This window comes from Brienomyrus brachyistius, unplaced genomic scaffold (assembly GCF_023856365.1).
Source record: "Brienomyrus brachyistius isolate T26 unplaced genomic scaffold, BBRACH_0.4 scaffold27, whole genome shotgun sequence".
NCBI lineage: Eukaryota > Metazoa > Chordata > Actinopteri > Osteoglossiformes > Mormyridae > Brienomyrus > Brienomyrus brachyistius.
This window is the reverse complement of record NW_026042306.1, coordinates 120,414-145,184: the sequence shown is the minus strand read 5'-3', so window position 1 is coordinate 145,184 and position 24,771 is coordinate 120,414. Positions and strand designations below refer to the sequence as shown.

Below are 24,771 nucleotides of genomic sequence, written 5' to 3'. Positions count from 1 at the left end.
GATGCCCAGTGAGCTGGGGGTTAAGGGCCTCGCTCAAGGACGCAGAGATGTGCTGTGGCTGGGTTTGAACCAGCGACCATCTTATTACAAGCACACAGGCATTAGATCTTCTAATCACACTTAAAAGGCAGATTAAATGTTCTTTCCACCATGCAAACAGAATGTAAATTGTAGCTTTACTGCTTAGATTTACATTCACACATTTGCATTTAAAACAAGCATTTTAAGTGATGTACATGAGAGTAAATGGTGAATCAGTTTATTTGCCACTCTACACATTACATTGGCGCCCATTATAAGTAACTGTACAGTGACATTGCAGTTCCTCAGTTGCTTTGATGCATTTCTGGAATCACCCTTAACATCTGCAAAACTGTAAGTGCATTTCCCAAAACAATTCGTGCAAACAGCACCACACAGATGGACTGTCTACAAAAAAAGTCATAGAGGCCACCAGCAGCCCGAATACCACACCGTAAGGCCGTATGTTAGGATGCTCTCTATGGCAGAGCGGTAGGAGGCCACCAGCAGCCCGCATACCAGACCGTAAGGCAGCATGTTAGGATGCTCTCTATGGCAGAGCAGTTGAAGGTCCCGATCAAGAAATCCGACAAGTTTCCCCAATAAGCCAGTAACCCCGCTTCATAGAACAGGCCACAGGACTGGTTTTGGTGAGATAGTCCGAGTAGTAGGTAGAAATCAGGATGGAGACTGAGTGTGGGTCTAACAGGTGAGCAGATGTAGGACAGAATGTAGAGCCCTCTGGTGGAGTGCCTGTGCATGACTGAATGTATGGTTTGGGTCTGATGGTCTGAATAGTTGGTAGAAATAGGCACCTTCCTACCTGATGTGGTAGGTCTAGATAAGGGGTCACCAACATGGTGCCCCAAGGATGCCCCCAATGACCACATGAGTTGCCCGTGGACCTGTTCTATAAAATAGCACAACTCACCAGCGAACATCATCTAAAATTTAATTTTGTCCTGTTTCTAATCTATCACATTTGCATTTATATAGATTTGAAATTGAATATAAAAAAGCATTTAAAACATGTTTATCATGCATGAAGTTTAGACATGTTTAGGAGGGCGTTTAAAACTGATATCAAACTTCGTATGGCTCAGTACCCGTGAAGTAGCTCTCCGTTTTAAAAAGGTTGGTGACCCCTGGTCTAGATCTTGCAAGTTTGTTTGTACTGGCTGTGTGAACATACTGTAGCACTGTTAAGAATATGCAACACAGCCTGAGTTGGGGATCTGCTGTATGCATCAGTAATATAATGCTTTGTCCTTTTCTAGGCTGTTCATTAAGACATAAAGCCTGAAAGTTTTCTGAATGGCATTAATGAAATTGAGCACTGCCCCCACCTGCTGGCCAATTTATTAAAACATTGAAATCGCTGTCTGCACAGGCTGACGTGTCATTTAAGTCTGATAATTTTCTATGAGTCAAACGGCAAGAAAATGACAAGAAGTTAAAAACATGGAGTTAGATGAAGGAGAAAAGATTACAAATTTGAAGATTATGAAATCAGGACATGTCAGCTAAGTCAGCCAAGGTGGGTCTTAAACATATGGACGGAAGTATGAGCGCTAAACTTAAACGGGTTCACTTGTAACCGCTGCCACCAAATTTCGTTAAATTGCTGGGGAGGTCCAGATACATGAGACAGGAATAGAAGGATTATTCTTTATTAATATACAGACGAGGGTTACAACCCTCCCTAGGGCAATAGAAGGGGATACCTGCCACGGGACATTCTAAAACGCTTAATGTGAAAATGCGTAACGCAACTTAATGTATTAAAACAGTCACCACAAATCACCAAATTTCTCGCGAATGTATCTGGCCATAAAGACTTACCTGACAAGAAATCAAAACCGAAATGCTAGGAATATGGACTTTAAGCCTTTTCTTTATGGGCGTCAATGGAGGGGAAAACGCTTGACGTAAGATGAAGTCCATATTCCTAGCATTTCGGTTTTGATTTCTTCCCTGGCATGGGTGACGGGTGCACCACGTTCCCAAAGCCACGTTAGCCTCGAGCGAACTGCCCGGAGAAACCGCTCACACCAGCGCTGCAACCCGATCTCCTCCCCTTTTAAACACACATTTCTATGGCGTTAAATTAGTGCCAAAAGTCGTGCGCATAAAAACAGAAAATCCATGCTCTCTACGCGCTCGCGATTGCACAGCACTCACTCACTCGCTCGCCGTTAAATTAGGGCCAAAAGTCGAACCACGCGCGTGCGTGTGCTCGAGTGCTGAAAACCCATCCCCTCTACGCGCTCGCGTCTGCACAGCACTCGCTCGCTCGAATTTCCCGCTTCGTCTTACCGTATATAAAAGAATGGGCCAATGTACGGTAAATTGCATTGTGAATAAAATTTCTTAATACAACATCACAAAACCAATTTAATAAATTCAAATCCTGGGAAGAACGCTCCTCAGATATTAGTTCTCGGGTTAGTGTTAGCAGACTATAGGCGAAACCACCTTAAGTGCTATCTGTTAATGTTTATTAAATTAGCATTAAAATGGAGAGGTTTATAATATCTTTTGTCCTTGTAGCTGCTAAATACACTCATTATTAAAGCCATAAAGTTGTCTGCCTACTACATTGGAATCTCCACTGAGTAAGTGTTTTTGATGGATTTTATTTAACTTTATTATACTCTGGTCCTTAGATCTAATGTCATACTTCTTCACTTATATTGTTTGTGAAAAGGTTTACCACGGTCAAACAGAGCAGCCACTACATCATCATACATGAACAAGCACCTCACAAAACAAAAACATTTCATTTTCATAATTAAAACTTTTGAATGGTAGGCCTAGTGTGTGGATCAGAGACAAGATCTTGACACCTCATTAACTATAATTTGTTCTGTGAACAGCTCAGATACCACCTTCTCGAAAGTCTTCTGCATAAAATAGAAATAGGATTCAGCGCGACTCCACTAAATTTGGATTACCTGGAGTTCCTTTGTCATCAGGAGCTGTATCTTCTGCAGGCCCTGTCTAATCACATTGAAGTACCTCCTGCTATCACCCTGGCTTTGCAAGAGCTCTTTGACCTTGTGAGGGCACATCTGGAACGTCCAGCCCCATGTGTCACACAGGAAGTCGCTGCCACCAATAGACGACCCAAGATTTTGATTGAAGAACAATGTTTGAAAGAAATGCTCCATACTCAACTTCCTGTGCCTTGCATAGCCACACTGATGGGTGTTTCAAGAAGAACAATCTTAAGAAGAATAAAAGAGTATGAGCTCTGTGTTAGGGAACTTGACAATTTGGTTTCTTCTGTCAAGAATGATCTACCAAATGCAGGCTACAGGATAGTCAATGCAGGCTGCAGTCAATGGGCTACAGGGTTCGGTGGAGAAGAGTTGCAGCCTCCATGCATAGGGTTGATTCCATGCGCATCATATAAAGGTTGTCAAGTCTTGGCTGTGTTGTACGCAGAATGTACCAGGGCCTTTGTCTCTAGTACACGTGGACACAAACCACAAGTTGATCCGGTTTGTATTACCAGCAAATTTATTTGGAGTAAACCCTGGGTGGATTGGTGTGAGGTGGTGGTGGGGCTTTGGAGAAGATTTCCTGCCGATCAACACTAGCAACTTATATCTATCTGTCATGGAGGTCTCGGGACTCACAGATATTCAGAGACATGTGGATAGTTTACCAGTGGTTTTCAGCAGGAAATAGTTATTACTACAAATTGTCACCCCCCCCCCGCCCCCCACAGAAACTGGATCTGGCTATAGTGGGAAAATCTTTTTTTTTTTTTTATTTGTGAGAACTTGAAAGCAAAACAAAACTTGGAAAAAATATATGCTCATTCACCAATTTTCTAATCTGGGGTCTAAAGTGGTCAGGCTTGCAAGTGTATTTGGTTATTTGTCTATCCTAGCCTGTTGCAGTGTATATTTCCTGTATATTTTGCATGTAAAAAATGTTGTTTGTTATGTCAGTGCTTAATATTATCATGTAGTCTTCATGAACTTTCTTCATCTTGGCCAGGGACTGCATTTGAAAAGTAGCCACTTGACTAAAATTGGCACATTTTCAGAAATGCCAGCAACAATACTGATAATGAACACCCCTCTAACTGACTCTCAGTTGGTTTAGAAAAAAGACTTTTAAGAGAAAAGAAAGCCTTCCTTTGGTTTTGCATTTTTCTCTTTTTTGTTGGCTGTGCACAATATATTAGAAGAATACCTTACAATTATATTAGTTAAGAAATAACAGATTGCGTATATACAATATTAAGGTGATAACAACAACCCTCACTGTCTCTAGGTGCTGCTTCAGACAGGGCATTCTGCAGCAGGGACACCACCCGTCGTGCAGCATCCAGCAAATCTCCCTATCACAACAGCCCACATAACAGAATAACATTAGTGTATGATTCAGTAGGGCTAGTCCAGGTCTGGAAAGTAGTTGGGCCAGATTTTTAAACCAAGAAATTTAGCTGGGCCAGACATTTTCAGCGGCCCAGTAAGCAACAGGTAATGGCATTTTAAACAAACACAAATCAAGGTACATTATTTTAAAAAACTACAACTGAACAGAATCTGAGAGCAATATTTTTTTTCACTTCTGAAATGAGAAAAATATTTTGGTCGTATCTGACCTAGACGCATCCCAAAGAAAAAAAATGCCTATTAGATGGTAAACAGACATAAAGAAAAAGGGAAAAATCGTCTATAATCATCATCCGCTTATACTGTGGTGATCCATTTCACCCACACAGGCATGATCACCATTAGCGGTTTTCACATTATTGTCGAGGTGACTATTCACTTTACCTCTGCTTTCTCCGACATCTTCCTGATTCTGCCGCCAACAAGGGGCTCATAGGGTGGAGACTGAGGGTGTTAAACAGACCAATCTTTTGTCACTGAATGCAACAAATAATGTATTTATCTGTCAAAAGTCCAGCACCAGGAAAAGCAACAGAGTGACAGTAGAAACTGTAATAATAATGGAAGTGCGCCGCCCTACAGGGAAGGAGGAGTGATGGGAGTCCCGGTGGTGGCTAAGCGCGCGTGGGGAGAGGCGTCGTACTGTGAGGCTTCATGAACTTCCGATGGGGCAGTGCTGTCATACAGCGGGGAGCCTGAGAGGGGCACTGTGGCCGGGTGCGAGAGCCCTGGGTAATGAGTTGTAGAGCTGCGCAGTGTCACGATCGGGTACAAGCAGGCAGGCGATCGTGCGGGCAAGGCGTGCAAGGAGCAAGCGGACAGGCAAAAACGGGAGTTTAATTAGGAAGCGCGGACGGGGAAACATCTCACGCATACAAACATCAATGACAGACACTGGACTCAGGTAAGACACGGACTGAAATACACAGGACTGAGCAAATTAACTAGATACAGCTGGGTACAAATCGGGAGAAAACACGTGGGTAATCAGGGGGCGTGGCACACAGGAGGAGCGGACGAGCCGGGCATGACACGCAGGAACTGAGAGCCCAAGCTGTTGGACATTCCACTGGACTAGGAGACTGGGGTGAGTGAGGAGGAGCTCATTGACCACAAACTGGGATACTGGCTGTGTGTGAGCAATGGGGTGGAGATTAAGGAAAGACGTTAAATCAGCATGCAGTGTTGCCTGGAAACAACAACAAATATACTAGTGTCACTGTACTAAAACAATATCAAAATAATGCCTATTTTTTATTCATTTTACTTGTAGAGTGCAAAGTACAAAGGAAAACAAAGAGTAACTATGGCGAAATAAATCAAAGCATGTCCCAGAATGATGGGCCTGAATGGATCAGGACAGAAGAAGGCGAAAGTCCTGTTAACGAGGTGAGACGATGCAGACACAGGCCAGGATGTGGGTATAGGCGAGAACAAGAGGGAAGACGGGGGCCCGAGACTCAGCATGGGGACAGGTGGGGGAGGGGAGGCACGGGCTCACCTGGAGCTGCTCCCGGAGGTGCCGCTATGACTCATGGGTAACATGCCGGAATGGGACGGCACCTGTAGGCTGGACCAGTTGTCATGGGAGGGCAACATGGACAGACAGGTAGACGAGCTGTCTGAATAAGCAGCTGCAAGTATAAAACAATAAATGAAGCAGGTATGTGGTGGGCAGTGTTACAGCGTCCTTAATATGGTCAATACAGAAAAGGCATGTTATCATGTTATGTATATACTGCCTCCAGTTACTTAATGCCTAACTTTAATACATTGATTGATTTGTTCACTGCTGCAGCCTGTGTCAACTTTCCTTTCAGACAGATGTAAAGTCCATTCTGTTTTTGTTCTGTGTAGTTTTTTTTGAACAGCATATGGCTGAATTCTGTTAAACCTCAGACTGAAGAAAATTGTGTTAATTGAAAAGCAAATATCAAAAACTCAGTCTGAAGGAATGTTTTTCTAAATATTTCTGTGGACTTTTGGAAATTTCACGAAATTCCATTGCTCCATTACATAAACACTGAGTGAGATTTCATTCCCATTACTGCAACGTATGAAGAGGATTATGACTTATTACTTTAGGTTATCGGACTGAGTGAGTTTTCGAAATTTGCTCTTCGATAACTGAAGCAGTGCTGTGAATGCAGAGGTTATATGCGTCGCATATCAACAGAACTGTATGTTTATGTCTTGTCTTAATTATTTTGATTAAATGTCTAACTATTCCCAATATGTGTGAACATACTTGGCCAAATAAAGCTGATTCTGATTCAGTCAGAGGGTAATCGTCGGTGTGCTGTACTATCGTGGTGACCCACACAGAGAGCTTAGGACCATGATTTCAGTGTGTGCTTGTGTGAGGGGACAGGCAGGGCGGCGGCTCACTGGGTGATGCACTCCTGTGGGTATAGGGGCTGGGATAGGGGGCGGAGCAGTTACTCCTCAAGGAGGAGTAACAGTCACAGCCGTGGGGGGAGGAGAGGGAGAGGGTGCTCCCAAACTGGGGGTGTGGGTTTGATGAAGAGCAGAGAGACCCTGAGCCTGGGATGAACCAGCTGCCTACTGAAACGAAAGCGGATAAAGACAGAAACTAGAACCTCAAACTAAACAACACAAACAACAATATCAAGTTATATTCAATCATTAAACCGTTATATATTTAATCTAAACAATAGTAATAAATATCGTTCCGATTCAAAATATCATTTACGGGTGAATCTTATGACTTGCATTGGGAAACAGGAAACGGGCCAAGCTGCAGGGCCAGTTCAAAGGCATAGTGCGAGGCGCCCAGAAAGGGGGCGAGGTCTGGGCGGAGTCAGCTAAAGAAGAAAAAGGCCTGACCTTTTTCTGGATGCTGTGGACTGTGTTTGTGTGTGAGCTGCAGCTGCATGTTCCTTACATTTTTTTTATTAACACCAGCACCGTGAGGTTTGGCCTGGACTGGGTCCTGTCCTGCACGGTTGAAGACATGTTGACTGATGGTCAGCCCGTGTTCTGTTGGATCCCACAGAAAGGAAATGGGAATCCCGTTTGGATCGGATGCTGACAGTTGAAAAAAAACTCATGTCTGTGTGTTATGAAAGAATATCAATAAATGTTTCCGAAAGGGGATGACTCATTTGGTAATTATTTACGGCTTATGTTATGGCTGAGAAATTTACAGTCTTTACTAAAGTCTGACTTCTTTCGAGTCACCTTTAATATAGATTGGACACTCTCTATGCTATGTACAATACTTATATAGATGGTACATGTTTACTTGCTTGCACAGATGGTTGATTAGGTAATTAGTGTAAGTGTGTGTGTGTGTGTGTGTGTGTCCAATCGCATGTATGTCCAAGGTCCATAGTAAGTAATATACACTGATCAAGAGATGCCTGAAAGTGGATGAAAGAGGACATTAGTGGGTGTATCACTTAGTGTAACGGGTGCAGGAAAATGAGCAGGACTGCAAGCCATATAATGACCCACTGTCCTTATCTAGCTCTTAATACAGTATGCATACAGTGATGTATCTACAATGGACAGCTACTATAAGCAGATAGCACAGTACAGGTGCTTAATCTGTATGCTATTTCCATCCATCCATTGTCCAAACCGCTTATCCTACTGGGTCACAGGGGGTCCGGAGTCTATCCCGGAATCAATGGGCACGAGGCAGGGAAGAACCCAGGATGGGGGGCCAGCCCATCACAGCTCACACTCACACACCATTCACTCACACATGCACACCTACGGGCAATTTAGCTACTCCAATTAGCCTCAGCATGTTTTTGGACTGTGGGGGGAAACCGGAGGAAACTAGCAGCTTTGTGTGGTAATTGTTTGTATTAAAAATACATTGGATCAAGTCAAATTATTTTTATGAAGAATTAACATCTAAAAGCTGCTAGTAGACCGTGGGAAAATAATTTTTCTATTTTCTTGCTGCCATCTCGTGGCCAAAAGTAGGTATTGCAATTTCCATCATATGTAAGAGGGCCTGCCCATCAGAGTAATGTACATCCTGTGACATGTATTGACTATCAAGACAAACTGAAACACGGTGTATTAGGCTGTCAATGAGTACTGGACTAGGGTGAAAAACTGCCTGATAATCTACCTATTAACTAGAAGAGTACAAACTGGAGACGGATCCCCTAATACAGAGGGATTAACGTCTGTGCCACATCCAGAACCATTCAGTGTAGGAGTCTGGTGGTTCTACTGGATACTGACAAGTACCCAGCCCCTTTGTTCCCTCTGATAATCATCAGTCCTCCTCTGAATGCCTTCACCACTCTATTCCTGAATAGGTACACATTTAAATATGCTAGCAAGATCAAGGTATTGGGATAACTGTTAGGTTCGCTGTTAAGAGAGTTGCAGTGAAAACCATCATACACAGTGGCCCTTTCTGGATAAGATTACCTCCCTCTGATCTAACAGGTCAAGATCAAAGCAAGGTGCATTGCAATGTCTGACACCCAGCACACTACAGCATATAAAATACAGGTATCCATCGCCTTCCGCATTTGGAACCAGGACCACTTGTTGCAAGTCAATTTGGGCGTATCTCAAGTTATACGAGAGAGGCAAGACATTAAGGACAGTATACACAGTACTGAAATAATAATGTACATATTAAACCACAGCACTTAATAAACAGATACTGCACTTACATTTCACAAAAAAAAAATAAAGCACAGATTGCACTAAGAAATCAAAAGATGCATGTGCTAGCAAACAGTGGGAGCTGAGGAAGAAGCAGTGGTGAAATACTTTATTGTACAGTACAGTAAGTTTCTTTTTATAGAATGAAATAGCATACAGGGGGCGGCATGGTGGTGCAGTGGTTAGCACTGTTGCCTCACACCTCTGGGACCCGGGTTCGAGTCTCTGCCTGGGTCACATGGGTGTGGAGTTTGCATGTTCTCCCCATGTCGTCGTGGGGTTTCCTCCCGCAGTCCAAGAATATGCTGAGAATATGCTGAGGCTAACTGGAGTTACTAAATTGCCCGTAGGTATGCATGTATGAGTGAATAGTGTGTGAGTGTGCCCTGTGATGGGCTGGCTCCCCATCCTGGGTTGTTCCCTGCCTCGTGCCCATTGCTTCCGGGATAGGCTCCAGACCCCCCACGACCCAGTAGGATAAGCGGTTTGGACAATGGATGGATGGATGGAAATAGCATACAGATCTTATAAGCACCTGTACTGTGCTATCTGCTCATAGTAGCTGTCCATTGTAGATACATCACTGTATGCATACTGTATTAAGAGCTAGACAAGGGTCATTATATGGCTTGCAGTCCTGCTCATTTTCCTGCACGCGTTACACTAAGTGATACACCCACTAATGTCCTCTTTTATCCACTTTCGGGCATCTCTTGATCAGTGTATATTATTTACTATGGACCTTGGACATACATGCGATTGAACGCACACACACACTTACACTAATTACCTAATCATCCATCTGTGCAAGCAGGTAAACATTTACCATCTATGTAAGTATTGCACATTGCATAGAGAGTGTCCAATCTATATTAAAGGTGACTCAAAAGAAGTCAGACTTCAGTAAAGACTGTAAATTGGCAGCCATAACATAAGCCGTAAATAATTACCAAATGAGTCATCCCCTTTCGGAAACATTTATTGATATTCTTTCATAACACACAGACATGAGTTTTTTTTCAACTGTCAGCATCCTTCTCGATTGTCAGAAGCTCTGCGCTAGAGGGAGGTTTACTGGTCTTATACTCTTCTGGCACCTTGTGTGATTCCTGACTTGGGACATCAGTTTGGCTCCTTCTGTATGTGGTTTACATTGTATTTGTTCTTTAAAGTTGCCCCTTCAGAATTAGACAGTGTAACCAGCTTGCCACATATTGCCTGGATGACATAAGGTCCGGTAAAATCCGGTTCCGTTCTTCCTCCTTTCCGTCCCCGCTTCCTCATGTTGAACAGAAGCGCCTCATCTCCAACATGATAAACTGTGTTTTGGTACCTCTTTTGTATTCGTTTACCACATGCCTGCTTCTGTTTTTCCTGTGACTAGGAGATGTTTTCAGCTGTTGTTGCTTATTGTCTCAACTACTTTATTTTTTTCATCAAAAAACGTGCCGTAGCTTTTCTCATCGGGAAGAATAATTGTGGAAAGCTGAAGTGGAAAAACATTCATAGCAAATTATTATTATTCACAGATCATTATAAAGAGTCATTTTCTAAAAGCATTAAGAACAATGTAATTTGCTGTTTCAAGATATGTTTTTAAATAACTACTTGTCAGTCATAAGAAACTCTTCAACACACATGATCCGATCTTGCCACAAATCATTTTTAATCTCACTTTTGTTGCCAGCAGTTCAGACATTAATGGCTGTGTGTTGAGTTATTTTGAGGGGACATCAAATTTACACCATTATACAAGCTGTACACTGATTACTTTACATTCTATCAGAGTTTCATATCTTTAACGTTGTCCCTTGAAAAGATATAATAAAATATTTACAAAAATGTGTGGGGTGTACTCACTTTTGTGAGATACTGTATATTAAGGGATTGATTGTCAATAATATCAGTAATTCCTGATGTAATGTTAAAAGAATAGAGCCTGTCTCACACAGTTCTAAAACAACCTCAAAAACAGACTTACCATTTTATGTCATCATTCGTTTTCTCATCCAGGCCATTGGTTTGGGGATGATATGCAGCAGTGATCAACGGCAGAACAGGGGCTCTGAACGCAGTATGGATTAAAAAGGAATTAACCATCTCTCTCAATATAAAATTAGGATCATTTATTCTCTACAGAGGCCCCCATAGAATAGTGCATCCATCCCCTCACTCATGTTTAGACAGACGTAAGGCAACAGGCCAATGACATTCAGAACAGCAACAACATCAACAATTGTACAGCTAGTTTTAAAATTTAATAAAAAAGACAAACCAATTAGGTAATATTAATGAAATTATTAAAATGTGCAGATTAATAGTCAGAAATAATTTGCGATTTTAAGAGCGGAAAGGATACATTAAAACTCAATTACATTTATCCCTTAATAATAAAAAAAAGGTTTTTGAATTTTACATCATGATAAATGAGAACTATATGTGATTACTAATTACTGTTGACTAATTTCCTGTCTGGACGTTTCCCTCCTCATTGTTAAAAGTCATTATATGTCTGGGTGCCAGTCAGTGGAAGCACACAGACATGTTGGCCAGCTGTCATATTCATTCAGCACCAGCCCATCAAGTAGAGAATTCAGCACCACGGACAGTGACCTGTGTTACAATGACATCAGGTCATTGGCTCTAAATATTTTTCTAGAAATAACTAAATGGCTCTATTGTAGAAATTTCCAGCCAGAGTCTTGTGGTGCGTTCGTTTTTCTCTCGGAACTTGGAAATTCCAAATTGGGTGACATCACATCCAACAATCTCCCGTTCAAGCTAGCACAACTCGGAACAAACATGGCTGCCTCCATGAATACGCTGCTGTGTTGTTGCTTTATATTTTAGCAGTTATGGAGTAAGATTATTATTTCAGACAAATAAACAAGAAACAGGAACTAGTCAAACCACATTAAAAGCTTTATAAAGTATTTTAGTACATTCATAGCGATATTCTTTTTTCGAGAGGCAAACAAACTACAAACAAACCAAAAACACTAACAAGTCTGGTAAAAATCTGATATTGCATGTTAGGATACTGTTTACGGTCACAATATGGTATTCTCTAAATCGAACACGTGCAATTACATTAATAATTACTAATAATTATAAATAATAATAATAATAAATGGGCGGTATGGTCGTGCACTGGTTAGCACTGTTGCCTCACACCTCTGGGACCCAGGTTCAAATCTCCGCCTGGGTCACATGTGTGTGGAGTTTGCATGTTCTCCCCATGTCGTCGTGGGGTTTCCTCCGGGTACTCCGGTTCCCCCCCACAGTCCAAAAACATGCTGAGGCTAATTGGACTTGCTAAATTGCCCGTAGGAATGCATGTGAGAGTGCATGGTGTGTGTGAGTGTGCCCTGCGATGGGCTGGCCCCCCATCCTGGGTTGTTCCCAGCCTCGTGCCCATTGCTTCCGGGATAGGCTCCGGACCCCCCGTGACCCAGTAGGATAAGCAGTTTGGAAAATGGATGGATGGGATAATAATAAATTTAACAAAATAAACATTTTTAAGGATTTGTAAAATAGAATTAATGTTGAGTGTGTAAGCCGCCATGTTGAAATTACGTCACAGGGGCAACTCGGACAAGAAGATTCTGTCAGACATTAACGTCATAAAAGAGGCGTTTCTAATGGGAAGTGATGTTTTTCGTGACGTTTTTGTCCGAGTTGGAGTGAAATAATCAAACGCAGCATGTGTTCCTATTTGAAGAGAATATTCTATTTTTATTCTAAGGAACTACAGAAAATCAGCTCTGCATGTGATCTCCCCTTTACTGCTCGAGCAGGGCACACGCACATCAACAAGTGTCAAGGCAGCAAGTGCATGCAAACAACTTCTCAGGACGGTTACAGTATAGGACCTTCAGAAAGAGCCAGACTGCGGCGTCATTCAGAGATTCCATTGTCTAAGGCTTGCACTAAAACATTACAGCATATTTAAACAAAGTAGCATGGCACCTGTGTCAGAATCCCTCCCTGCCTTGTTCTGTTCTCTCTTTGTTGTCCCCATTTAGCCAGCACATGTCACTGGCCATCCTGACTCCTCTTTTGATTGTGGGTTTTAAGGATATCAGTGGGTCTGTGTTTTCATAATTGTCCCCCAGGCCACCATGCTGCTCAGCCCTTGATTCCAACTACAGTTGCAATCAGGTGGTTCTCAATCTACTAGGACTGTATAACAGGATTGGCCACCTGTTCTACCTTTACTCGTTCAGCCGCATTCATGAGTCTGGCCTATAGGTTATTCAAATTTTGTCCTGCCAAATTTACCGGACAGGAGGTGGACACTGCAAATGAATGTGTGAATACTCCAATACCTACATCTTTACAAGTTACCTGAAGTGGTTTGGTAAATGATTGTGAGGTTGGAAGTCCTTCTTGATGTCTGTTTGCAGCTCATCCACCAGCAACTGCACGAGTTGTCGCTCCCAGAGGGAATCCCACTCTCGGTCCGCTGGAGGGTCCATCTCACTGTAGCTGGAGTATGTTTCCATCAGTCACTTGGCGTGGGGCTCACAGAATTTACCAGGCTCCTGTTTAATCTGACGCACCTTAGTCCAGTCCATGCATCTGGGGAACTTCTCTGAAAATCTCTGGCAGATTCTTTGCAGCTATACTTGATATTGGGTACTTGCCGCAACTAAGTAATGGGTTGTTGAATCAAAGTCCCGTTCCATGTCAAAAATAACCCCATTTTAGGGTTTTGTTAAACAACTGGTCTAATTTGGATGCAGAGGTTCTGCACGGAAGGCCCAGTCTCTGAAGGGCTGTGGCATAGCGAGGCCTGTTCTGCCTGGAATCCGGCAGGTCACTGGCAACATCCCCCAACTCCTTCATCTATAAGGTCGGGAAACCAGAACGTTTACTCCCCCTTATGGATAAGGACATACCAACGTTGGGGCAACTCCTGCTGCCTGAGTCTTCAACCAAGTCCAAAACAAAAGTATACAATGTTAGGAAGGGTAATTCAATGGTATGAGACTGAAACTAGAAACTGTAAATCGGATGGAGTTAAATAGCAATACTGTGGAAGAGGCATGGGAATTTTTTAAAAGCACATTGTTGCAAGTGCAAAAGAACTTCATACCCGTTTCCAGAAAAACTAAATCTAGGAAACTGCAACCAAGCTGGTGTCATGACCTGCTTGTACGATCCTCGTGTGTGCCACGCCCCCTCATTAACCATGTGTGCTGCCCCGATTGTAACCAGCTGTTTTCTGTCAGTTTGAGTAGTCCTGTGTATTTAGTCCACATTCAAGTCTGTTTCCCCAGTCCTGTCATTGAAATCTCTCGCTGTTGGTACCTGTTTTCATCAATAAACCCTCATTCCCGACTCTCCGTTTCCCGGATCCTTGATTCCTCGCTTCCTGCCTGTTCGTCCAGCACGCGATGTCACAGGTGGTTTACTACGAAAATTAAGAATAAAGTCAGGAGCAAAAGGGCTTTCTTCCACAAATGGAAATTAACTAATGATTTCAAAATAAAGCAGGAGTATCTAAGTCTACAGGTTTAGTTAATAACAGTTATAAGGATGACGTTAAAAGTTTCTTCCAATATTTTAACTCCGAAAGAGCTCTAAAAGCTGAAAATCACTCATTTGCAGGATAGTAAGGGCCTTATAATTGAAAATGAAATTGATATAAATGAGTTTAATGATTATTTTACAATGGCTGTTCACAGTAGAATAGCTTACCACCATTTAGTACAAATACAACGATGTCTATGACCAATATATGTATAACTGAGGCTGATGTGGTACAAAGCCTAGCTAAGCTCAAAATAAATAAATCGCAAGGCCCTGATGGCATCTTATCTATAGTTTTAAAAGAGATGAGGGGTATTATTAGCCAACCTTTAACTTTACTATTCCAGAAATCATTATCTGCTGGTGTGGTATCTTCTGATTGATGTTAGATCATGTCTCATGTCCAGAGAGGCTACAACAGGATCTGGATTTAATTAGCGACTGGGCTCATACGTGGCAGATGAAATTTAACATAGATAAATATAAGGTAATCCATGCAGGGAGCAGAAATATAGTAAATATAGTAAAGTACAGATATTTTATGGGTTCCACTGAAATAAAGGTAGCTGATTACGAGAAAGATCTCGGTGTGTATGTTGATACTTCCATGTCCCACTCTTGCCAGTGTGGGGAAGCATTAAAAAAAGGCAAAAGGATGTTGGATTAAACTCCACACACCTAGAGATGTAAGTCAAGAGAAGTGATGCTACGATTATATAATTCCTTGGTAAGATCCCACCTAGAATACTGTGTGCAGGTTTGGTCACCATACCTTCAGAAGGACATTGCTGCCTTGGAAAAGGTGCAACGTAGGATGACTAGAATGATTCCTGCACTTAGAGGAATGTCTTATGAGGAGAGGTTCGCTGAGCTGAATCTGTTTAGCCTCAAGCAAAGGAGACTATGGGGGGACATGATCCAGGTATATAAGATTCTAACAGGTCGGGATGCTGTTCAGCCAAATGACCATTTCAATATTAATTTAAAATACTAGAACTCGTGGCCATAGTGGAAATTAGCTGGAGAACATTTAAAAATGAATCTGAGGAAGCACTTCAATTCAATTCAATTTTATTTATATAGCGCTTTTAACGACATGCATTGTCACAAAGCACTTTACATTTAACCGGCCAGAACCCCACCAAGCAAGCCTGAGGCGACAGTGGCAAGGAAACTCCCTCTAGCAGGAAGAAACCTTGAGTGGAACCTAGACTCAGAAGGGGACCCCATCCTCCTCTGGGCGACCAAGGAGCATGAAACTGCATTTACATTGACATTCATTAGAGTTCATATAGTTATAAAGTCCCAGTTGGTTTCATGTAGTTATATCCAGGAGTCCAGGTGCGGGTTCACACGGTGTAGTCGGCTCGGTATCAGCTCGAAAAAGAGAAGATGGAGAAGAGTTATTGCCCTACACCTAACCGGCAGGACTAAAGCAACTATGACAGCCTGCCTAAAAGAGTGACCTGGAAGGAAGCACAGGCATGAGGGTTTACAGAGGTTTTGGCGTCAAGCCACCTCCCATCCACAGCTTAAGTGATCGGCGAGAGTGGCAGGACGACAGCACCAATCCCCCCTTTCCCCTTCAATCTCAAATAACTATGAACCTCCAGATTTCCCATTCACCTTAGAAAAGAAGATTTAACTATCCAAAAGACTGGCGAAAGAGGTACATCTTAAGCCTTGACTTAAAAGCAGAGATTGTGTCTGAGTTCCGAACACTAATAGGAAGTTTATTCCATAGCTGTGGTGCTTTATGAGCAAATGCTCTTCCCCCAAAGGTAATGTTCTTTATTCTGGGTACGGATAGAATACCTCCATCTCGTCATCTAAGTGTATGATTCGGAACGCAAATGAGGTCACTCACATACTGCGGTGCAAGACCATTTACAGCTTTATAGGTTAAGAGCAGTGTTTTGTAGTCAACACGAAATCTAACTGGCAGCCAGTGCAGTGAAGATAAAATTGGGGTAATATGATTATATGTTTTAGTTTAACTATTGCTAGTAGCGGTTCAATCAATGCTGGGAGCATCGCTGAATAATTTTGATGGAACAGGGTCTAGCATACAAGTAGATGAATTTGAAGATAAAATTAAGTACATCAGTTCTGACTGGTTAACCAATATTCAATATTCAAAATGTTCTGTTTAATTGAGCATATTTTTGGTCAAAAAGTTTCATAAAGTCGTCACTGGAAAATAACCAGTGGTCTGGTTATTAGTCAGCTTGGACACCATAGTAAATAGGAATCTAGGATTATTTTTGTTTATTTCAATTAGTTCTGATAGATACTAGATGATTTGGCGGCACTAAGAGCCTTTTTGTAGCTACCCATAGCCTCTTTCCATGCTAGTTCGAACACCACTAGTTTAGTATGATGCCACTTACATTCTGTAAGGACATAAAACTTATAGGTCCTGCAGGCCCCAACTCTGATCAGCCTGCATCAGTCTATTTCAGAGCTCCGCTGGCCCAGGCAAGACTGGACTCAACTCGTCAAACCACCCCTTTTAAGGAAGGCAAAGGCCTGCCGGCTCCTGAGAGACTGGATAGGAATAACTGGAGCAGCACAGAAAAAGCAAGACCTTTCACCCCCGGAGTGACCAGAGTTCCACAATCAATCCACAGCAACAACAGCTGTCAGCCTCCAGACACAGACACCTTTTCCACTATAAACAGGATAACTCAGCACACATAGATGTTAGGGACAAATACACGCATGTTTGGTCTCGTTTGAATAGGCATGAGACGAGGAGTATTATACTCTCAGATTTAAGGCAGTATAGCTTTTCCTAAGAGAAATACAGAAACTTCGGCTCAACCCACCAAACTGAGAGAGATTCTCTCATGGTAGAACAAGGGAATTACAACCACCCCCTAAAGTGATCTGATTGGCTGGGGACTTGAGAACCAAGGTCAGCAATGCCCCTAAAATTAACCATTGACCGAAATTAGTCAGTCTTCAGAAACATGCCATCACCTGGTCTGGATACTTAAGGAAGGGCTTCAGAAGTAGTCGGGGAGTCACTCTGTAATCAGAGCTCCCGCAGAGAACTGGGTGAAAGTCTATCTGTAGTCAGATACTTTCCACAGAACTTTGTTCACTCTCAGCTGAGGAATGTGATTGTTTAATATTGTATTTGTCCAAATGTATTTACAAGTATGTGTCCACATGTCAATAATTGTATATTGTAGTATTTTTAATAAATGTTGTTTCGATTACTTTATGACTGTCTGATTTGCTAACTTCTTCATAAACTTTCCAGATTGGACTTCTATCCTTATTAGGACTATGGTGGTAAATACTATCTTGCAGCCTCTGGGTTAAATCCCATTTATTTATCCGGGTCCCAAACTTGACTGCCCAAGTTAAGTTAGGTGGATACCAAAACTACACCTCTGGAGTTCGCACACGCTGATGACAGGTACCGGTCTACCCTCTGAGGGGCGTACACACTATGTTCCTAGGCACCGGGCATAGTCCCTGAGACGCTCACATGGTAAGACAATGGGTGGCATCGGCGGAGGCCCAAAGTAAACCTCGTACAACCTTTTTTATTTTTAACTGAGCAATTTTCTCTAGTGGAATTAAGCATAGATGCTAAATAATCCGTAATGCTATCAAGTTCAGCAGAATTCGACATTAGTTTGGTTGAAAACGATAGCTCAGGGAGGTTATCGATAAAGTTACTTGCTGTATTTGACGTGATTGTACGTTTGGCATATAGAAGCGAGTCGGGGGGCTAATATTTTGAGCAAGGGAAATATTGAACGCAATAAGATGATGGTCAGAGATAATACTGGACTGAGGCAGTAGAGTTGAATACATGATATGAAGACAACTGGATCACAACTGGATCACGGGGGAATCATAAGCAGGGAAGAACACACAGGCAAACAGCAGCAGCAACATTAAAGGCAGGACTGAGAAGCACATTTATACAAGGCTAAGCAGGGAGCAAACTAGAGGCACCTGAAATGAGTAACACAAGGGCAGGAAGGAGAGGTAAAACAAACGCGGAACAGGCATGGCACGTTATACCACACTAGGGAGGAAACGGGAGGTTCAGGAGGGCAGGGTGTGGCAGGGATCCGTTTCAAAATTTAATTTTGGCTTGTACAAACCTTGGTAAAAGCTGCAAAAGATCGATCAACCACTTTCTGAGCTATTGTCTTAACAAACAAAGCATCTGTTGGGGTGGCGGTGTCTGGGGAATACCATGTGTAATACACCTTGTGAAGATTTATATGTAAAACAAAATATTTTTTGATTCTATCACACATATAGAAATTATCCATCCATCCATTTTCCAAACCGCTTATCCTATTGGGTCGCGGGGGGTCCGGAGCCTATCCCAGAATCAATGGGCACGAGGCAGGGAACAACCCAGGATGGGGGGCCAGCCCATCGCAGGGCACACTCACACACCATCCACTCACACACACACACCTACGGGCAATTCAGCAACTCCAATTAGCCCCAGCATGTTTTTGGACTGTGGGGGGAAACCGGAGTACCCAGAGGAAACCCCACAACGACATGGGGAGAACATGCAAACTCCACACACATGTGACCCAGGCGGAGACACGAACCCGGGTCCCAGAGGTGTGAGGCGACAGTGCTAACCACTGCACCACCATGCCGCCCCCTATAGAAATTATTCTAGGTTTAAATAGTAATTTAGCTGAGTAACTAGGCTGAAATTCTAGATAGTTGCAATTTTAAGAATTATTACTATTATTCACAGCTTTTAAGCATGCAGTTGGATGACGGATGGATGGATATTCAGCCACCAGAAATGCCAATTGTTGTTAAGAGGATCAAAGTCTGCAAAGTAGTATGCAGGGTTTAAGGCCAGAACACAGCATACTCTCCGACAGAAAGCATAAAGTTCACTGGGGGAATTTCTGTGGCCACTGCCTGAACAGCATGTGTGGAGAATGTTTATGAGGGTCGAGCCATGCAGAGCTGCTGGCCCTGGCATGTAATGATGAATCACAAATCAGTTAAAAATCGGTGCAAATGCATGAAGATTTAAACCGGCTGATGTGGAAAATGAATCACTATTGTAGGAGTACTTCACAGTACTTTAACAGAAAAACTGGTGTAATATTACATTTGATTTCACAATGTGAGTTTGACGTCAGATGTCACTGCGTATCACGTCGACATCGTACGTCAGTTTTTGGTTTTGAGCGAACGCGAGATGATGAATGAATTTGAAACTGAGGACGGCACAGTGGTTAGTGCTGGCTTCGGTCCAGGGCCCTTTCTGTGTGGAGTTCGCATGCTCTCCCCGTTTTCGCCGGGGACTCCAGGTTCCTCCCACGGTCCAAAAGCATGCAGGATAGGTTGACTGGTGAGTCTAAATTGGCCCTGTAGTTGTGTGAGTGTGTGCGACCTGCGGTGTGTAGGTGACTGCCTGGGCTTGGTTCCTGTCTGCGCCCCTTGTTCCCGGGATAGGCTCCGGTCTCCCCCGCGATCCCAGTTGGGATTAAGTGGTTTCAGAAAATGGATGGATGGACGCACCGCCCGATCTTCAATTGGCGGTGTGGCAGCATATTAGCTTTCCGGTAATCACAAACGAGGAGGAAACAGCGAGAAAAGCACAGACAAGACATAAACTGCATGCAAACATTGTAATAGACTGATAACATACACAAACAGGTCCACTGGCACCACCGTGAGCTGAGTGAAGATTATTAAAAGGGCAAAGCACGCTAAAAAGCTGCACATGCAAACCTTAGCTTATTTATTTGATTTATTTTTTTTTATTTACTTATTTTGATTTGGGATTTTTTTCAACAGTATTTTATTCAAATTCAGTTGCACTGTTCACAACAGTGTCAACAGTTCAGAAAGATAAATATAAGAATATTTTTTAATATATTTGTCTGCAGCTCATTCTGCAAAAAATGAGAAAATTGAACTCAGAATCGTGAATCGTATCAAATGGTGAGTTGAATGTATCGTTACATCCCTAGTTCTTACAGTAGTACTATGGTATGGTGGAGCCACATGACAGGAAGGCAGTACATTGCGAAGTCTGTTAAGAACATCATTCGCACTGAACTGCCCTCCATTGACCAGCTGTACTTTAACTGCCACAGTAACAAGGTTCAGTCTATAATCCAGGACTCTGACCACCATCCACAAACACTGACTAGCAGATTCATGAACAGCTTCATTCGCCAAACAATTCAAACCTGCAGCTTTTGCATCCCCTGTAACAGTCATTTCCACGGCAGCTGCACTGTACAGCTGTTACTGCACTTTATCCACCACTGACCACGTATCATCCAGTTTTGTCCTGCTTTGTATCGCACTGTTTCTGCACCATGTTGTCTTGTACTCCCTTGTGTTGTTATGCACCATCTGTGTTGTTCTGAGCAGTGCCATGATGCAATATTACAAAAAGATCTTGAGGAAATGCAGAGTTCTGGAGGAGATTCTCACAGATCATGGCATGTGTTTATACTGAAGAAACTGTACAAATTGCTAGACATAAAACACAGGACTGGCAACTGTGGTACGTTTTAACACCTTGATAAAAAACTTAAAATCCATAGTAAGTAGGACAACCTCATAGAACCTTTACTAGTCATTGTTCAGAAGATTAACACGGATTAAAAACCATTACTATGAAAGCACGCTAATCAGTTAAGTTGATTATGTGGAGAGAGAGAAAAAAAACTGTCTTTGAAAAAGATCAACCATAGAACGAAGCTGCAGCATTGACACCCCCTAGTGGTGATTTGAAGATAGTTCTGTCTGTAGCAGCTAAGCAGTAGATTTGGCGTCAGGTGCCATGACAAACTCAGTGCTGCTCGGTTTGAACGGCAGAAGCACAAAAATAAAGGGGGCATCTACTGCACGCCCCCCACCCTTGAAAATGGTACAAATTATCATGCAACAGTTTTCTTAAGTAAGTCTTTTTGGGCGTCTGCAGAAACCTCCACGATGCGATTGCCCTGATTAAGAAGTGCGCAGCGGATACAATTTGGGATGCATCGTTCATCCGATTTATTAATATATAATTATTAGTATGTCTATATTATTTTAGAAACGTTACTTGACGAATATTTTTCATTGAGATTGATTCCCCGTTTAAAATTTTGGTGACACTTCATATTTTTTAAGAGAGACAGACAATTTGACGCATGCAATTTGCAGAAATATGTTGTGCCGCTATAAAGTACACAGGCAGCATGACAAACATAAGTACTCACTGAAGCCACGACATACGCCCGGCTGGCCCCAGCGGTACCCCTAAGAAGAAGGCTTTTTTCACAACCCACGACCATCACGAGGGCAAAAAAAACTGAATAGCCTAGAATTTAGTTAATTACAAGGCACATATTTATTGGAGCAAGAGCTCTAACATAAAACTACCTTGTAATTATAAAGTATTATGGCTGTGAACAATGTACAAACAGGCACAGAAAGTAAAATACTCCAAAAATGCAAAGAACCTAAATATTTTTGTTTCCACCGATTCACTCTTGATGTGTTAGGAGTCACAGTTCAGTAGCCTATTCTTCAGTATCTGCATTTAAGACCACCAACTGCTCTTTCTCCTCCTTCGCTCGTCGGCTCAGAGTATTGGACTTGGTAAGTAATGTTGCCCTTTTGGTTCCAGCAGCACTCTCTGCTTCCTCTGCCATGTGCTCAGCATCCTTTTGTAAACTCTCACATACACTTTCCAGTGAGACTCTCTTCCTCTTGAGTTCCTCAAGTTTTCTTTTTTGCTTTTCGCTCATCTTTCACCTTTGGTCAGAGGCGCTTTGGTTGCTCCCCCACACACTCTGACATGGTCGCATATAAGCCTCTGTGCAACAACTGTTTCCTCTGATAAGTTGCAGGTCTCCACCTCTATTCGTTCCACTTCGGCTTGCCCATAGGACAGCAGCAGCAAGTTCTTGCAGAACATCCAGAGGTCAGGATAAGGCCCACTAACTTTTTGATGTAAAAAGACATCAACTTTGGATGGTGCTGAAGGAATGAAGGATATAAAATCCAAGCCTTTTGCCTCATTGTGCAGGTGATTATCAGACTGCTGGGATATTGCATCACCTGTAATTACATTAATTACAGTAGATTAGATGCAGATCAACAATGTCAATACACAGAATCACATGTAGAATAGGAAAGTGATTTATAACCCAATTTTCCTATGATACCATAAATGTGCAATCATTTTAATTTAATCTTGAGATATCTCTAGGCTCATCAAAGAAAATATAACTGGGCTGATGCTTCTTTTCAAACACCAAGAGTCGGTCTTCTAAATACTGCTAAAATCTACGTGTTAACACTATTCAGTTCAGGGACGGATTATGGGTTGTGTGGGCCCCTGGGTAAAACGTTCGCGAGGCCCCCCCCCACCACCACCACCTGCACCACCACCACAACCACCACAAGTCAAGGGCCCTTGGCAGCCAAACACCCTCCCTATAGGGTCAGGGGACCTTGTAGGCAGAGGATCAAAGAATGTAGGCCCTCTAAAATAGACAAACGAAAATACATTGCTGATAAGCGTTGCAAATTGTTTTGGGCTTGGGGCCCACGGGCCCCCTGCACCCCAAGGGCCCCTGGGCAGCGGCCCCGCTAACCCGGTTTGTAATCCGTCCCTGATTCAGTTAGATGTGAAAAAAGAAAAGCATAATTTAAAAATAATATTCTGAACTATCCTATTCTTATCCTATGATTTACCAGCAGATATCCTGCCTGCCAACCGATTCTCCTGCGCAAACTTCTGCATGAGATTTCTCCTTTTCTGCTGGCAGTTATTGTCACGATCGGGTACGGGTGAAGCGGCGATCGTGCGGGCAAGCAGGCAAGCAGGAAGCAGGAATACGGGGCAAACGGGAGTTTAATACGAGGACAGGGACCGGGAAACAGCTCACGCTTACGAACATCAGACATTAATGACAGACAAAGCAAACTGGGGAGACCAGGACTTAAATACACAGAACAAGGCAGCAGGAAACAAGACACGACTGGGCAGGATCAGGAAATCACACGTGGGTAATTAGGGGGCGTGGCACACACGAGGAGCGGACGAGCCGGGCATGACAGAACCCCCCCCCAAAGGCGCGCTACACCGGGCGCGCCAAGGAAGGGGGCGACGGACGGGACGAGGCAGAACAGGACCTGGAAAACAAGAACAGAATTAACGCACGACGGGAAACAGGACCGAAGCACAAAACAAAGCCAGGGACAAGACGTGCGACAAGAGCTGACAAAGGGATGGGAAGGCAGACAGACAGATCAGGAAGGGAGAAACAGAGGGAACAGGCGGAACACAAGGAGCGGGAGTGACGGGAGGGAACGACGGGAAACCAGGAATGGAGAAAGGAGGAAAGACAGGAGGAGGAGCAAACAAAGGAGGGACCAGGGCAGGAGAGAAGGGAGAGAAGGCGGGGGAACAAAGGGGAGCCCGTGGGAGCCCCAGCGGGCGACGGGCGGCAGCTGGAGGGGCCGCAGGCGGCCGGGAGGCCGGAGCCGGAGGGGACCGAGAAGGGGCAGAGGAGACAGGGCGAGGGACCCGCGGAGGGGCCAGGGAGGGAGCAGGAGGGAGCACCAGGGAAGGGGACGAGGGAGCTGGAAGGGGCCAGGGCGAAGGCACGGAGGAGGGGGGAGCCGCAGCAGGCGGCGATGTCCGGGGGAGGGCCGGAGGTAGGGGCCCCGCAGGCGACCGACCAGGACCCGGAGAGGGGAGCGAGGCAGGGCGACGAGGCACCGGAGAGGGACCCGCAGGCGCCAACCGAGCCCCAGCGCAGGCGAGGCAGGGCGAGCCAGGGGGCAGGGCGGGCGGGACCCCAGCCCTGCGTCTGTGTCCCCTCCCTTTACGGGACACAGACCCCAGGTCGGGGTCGAATTCGCCGGGGTGAGAGAGACAAAGTCACTGGAGGAGAAGGGACAGGAGCTGGAGCTGCTGCAGGCGGAGGGGGCGCCTCTGGAGCGCGGTCAGGGACTGGAGCGCGGTCAGGGACTGGAGCGCGGTCAGCTGGCCCGGGAGCCGCTGGAGCGCGGTCAGGACTTGGAGCGCGGTCAGGGGGCGCCTGCCCTGGAGCTGCAGCAGGCGGCTGCAGTGGGGGCGCCTGCCCTGGAGCTGCAGCAGGCGGCTGCAGAGGGGGCG

At 43.9% G+C, this 24,771-nt stretch overlaps 1 protein-coding gene across 1 annotated transcript in view; it reads left to right on the top strand.

Annotated features, from left to right (window-relative positions):
* Positions 1-24,771, top strand: part of LOC125721049 (H(+)/Cl(-) exchange transporter 7-like) — a 139,397-nt gene that overhangs the window by 84,663 nt on the left and 29,963 nt on the right. The window lies entirely within an intron of this gene.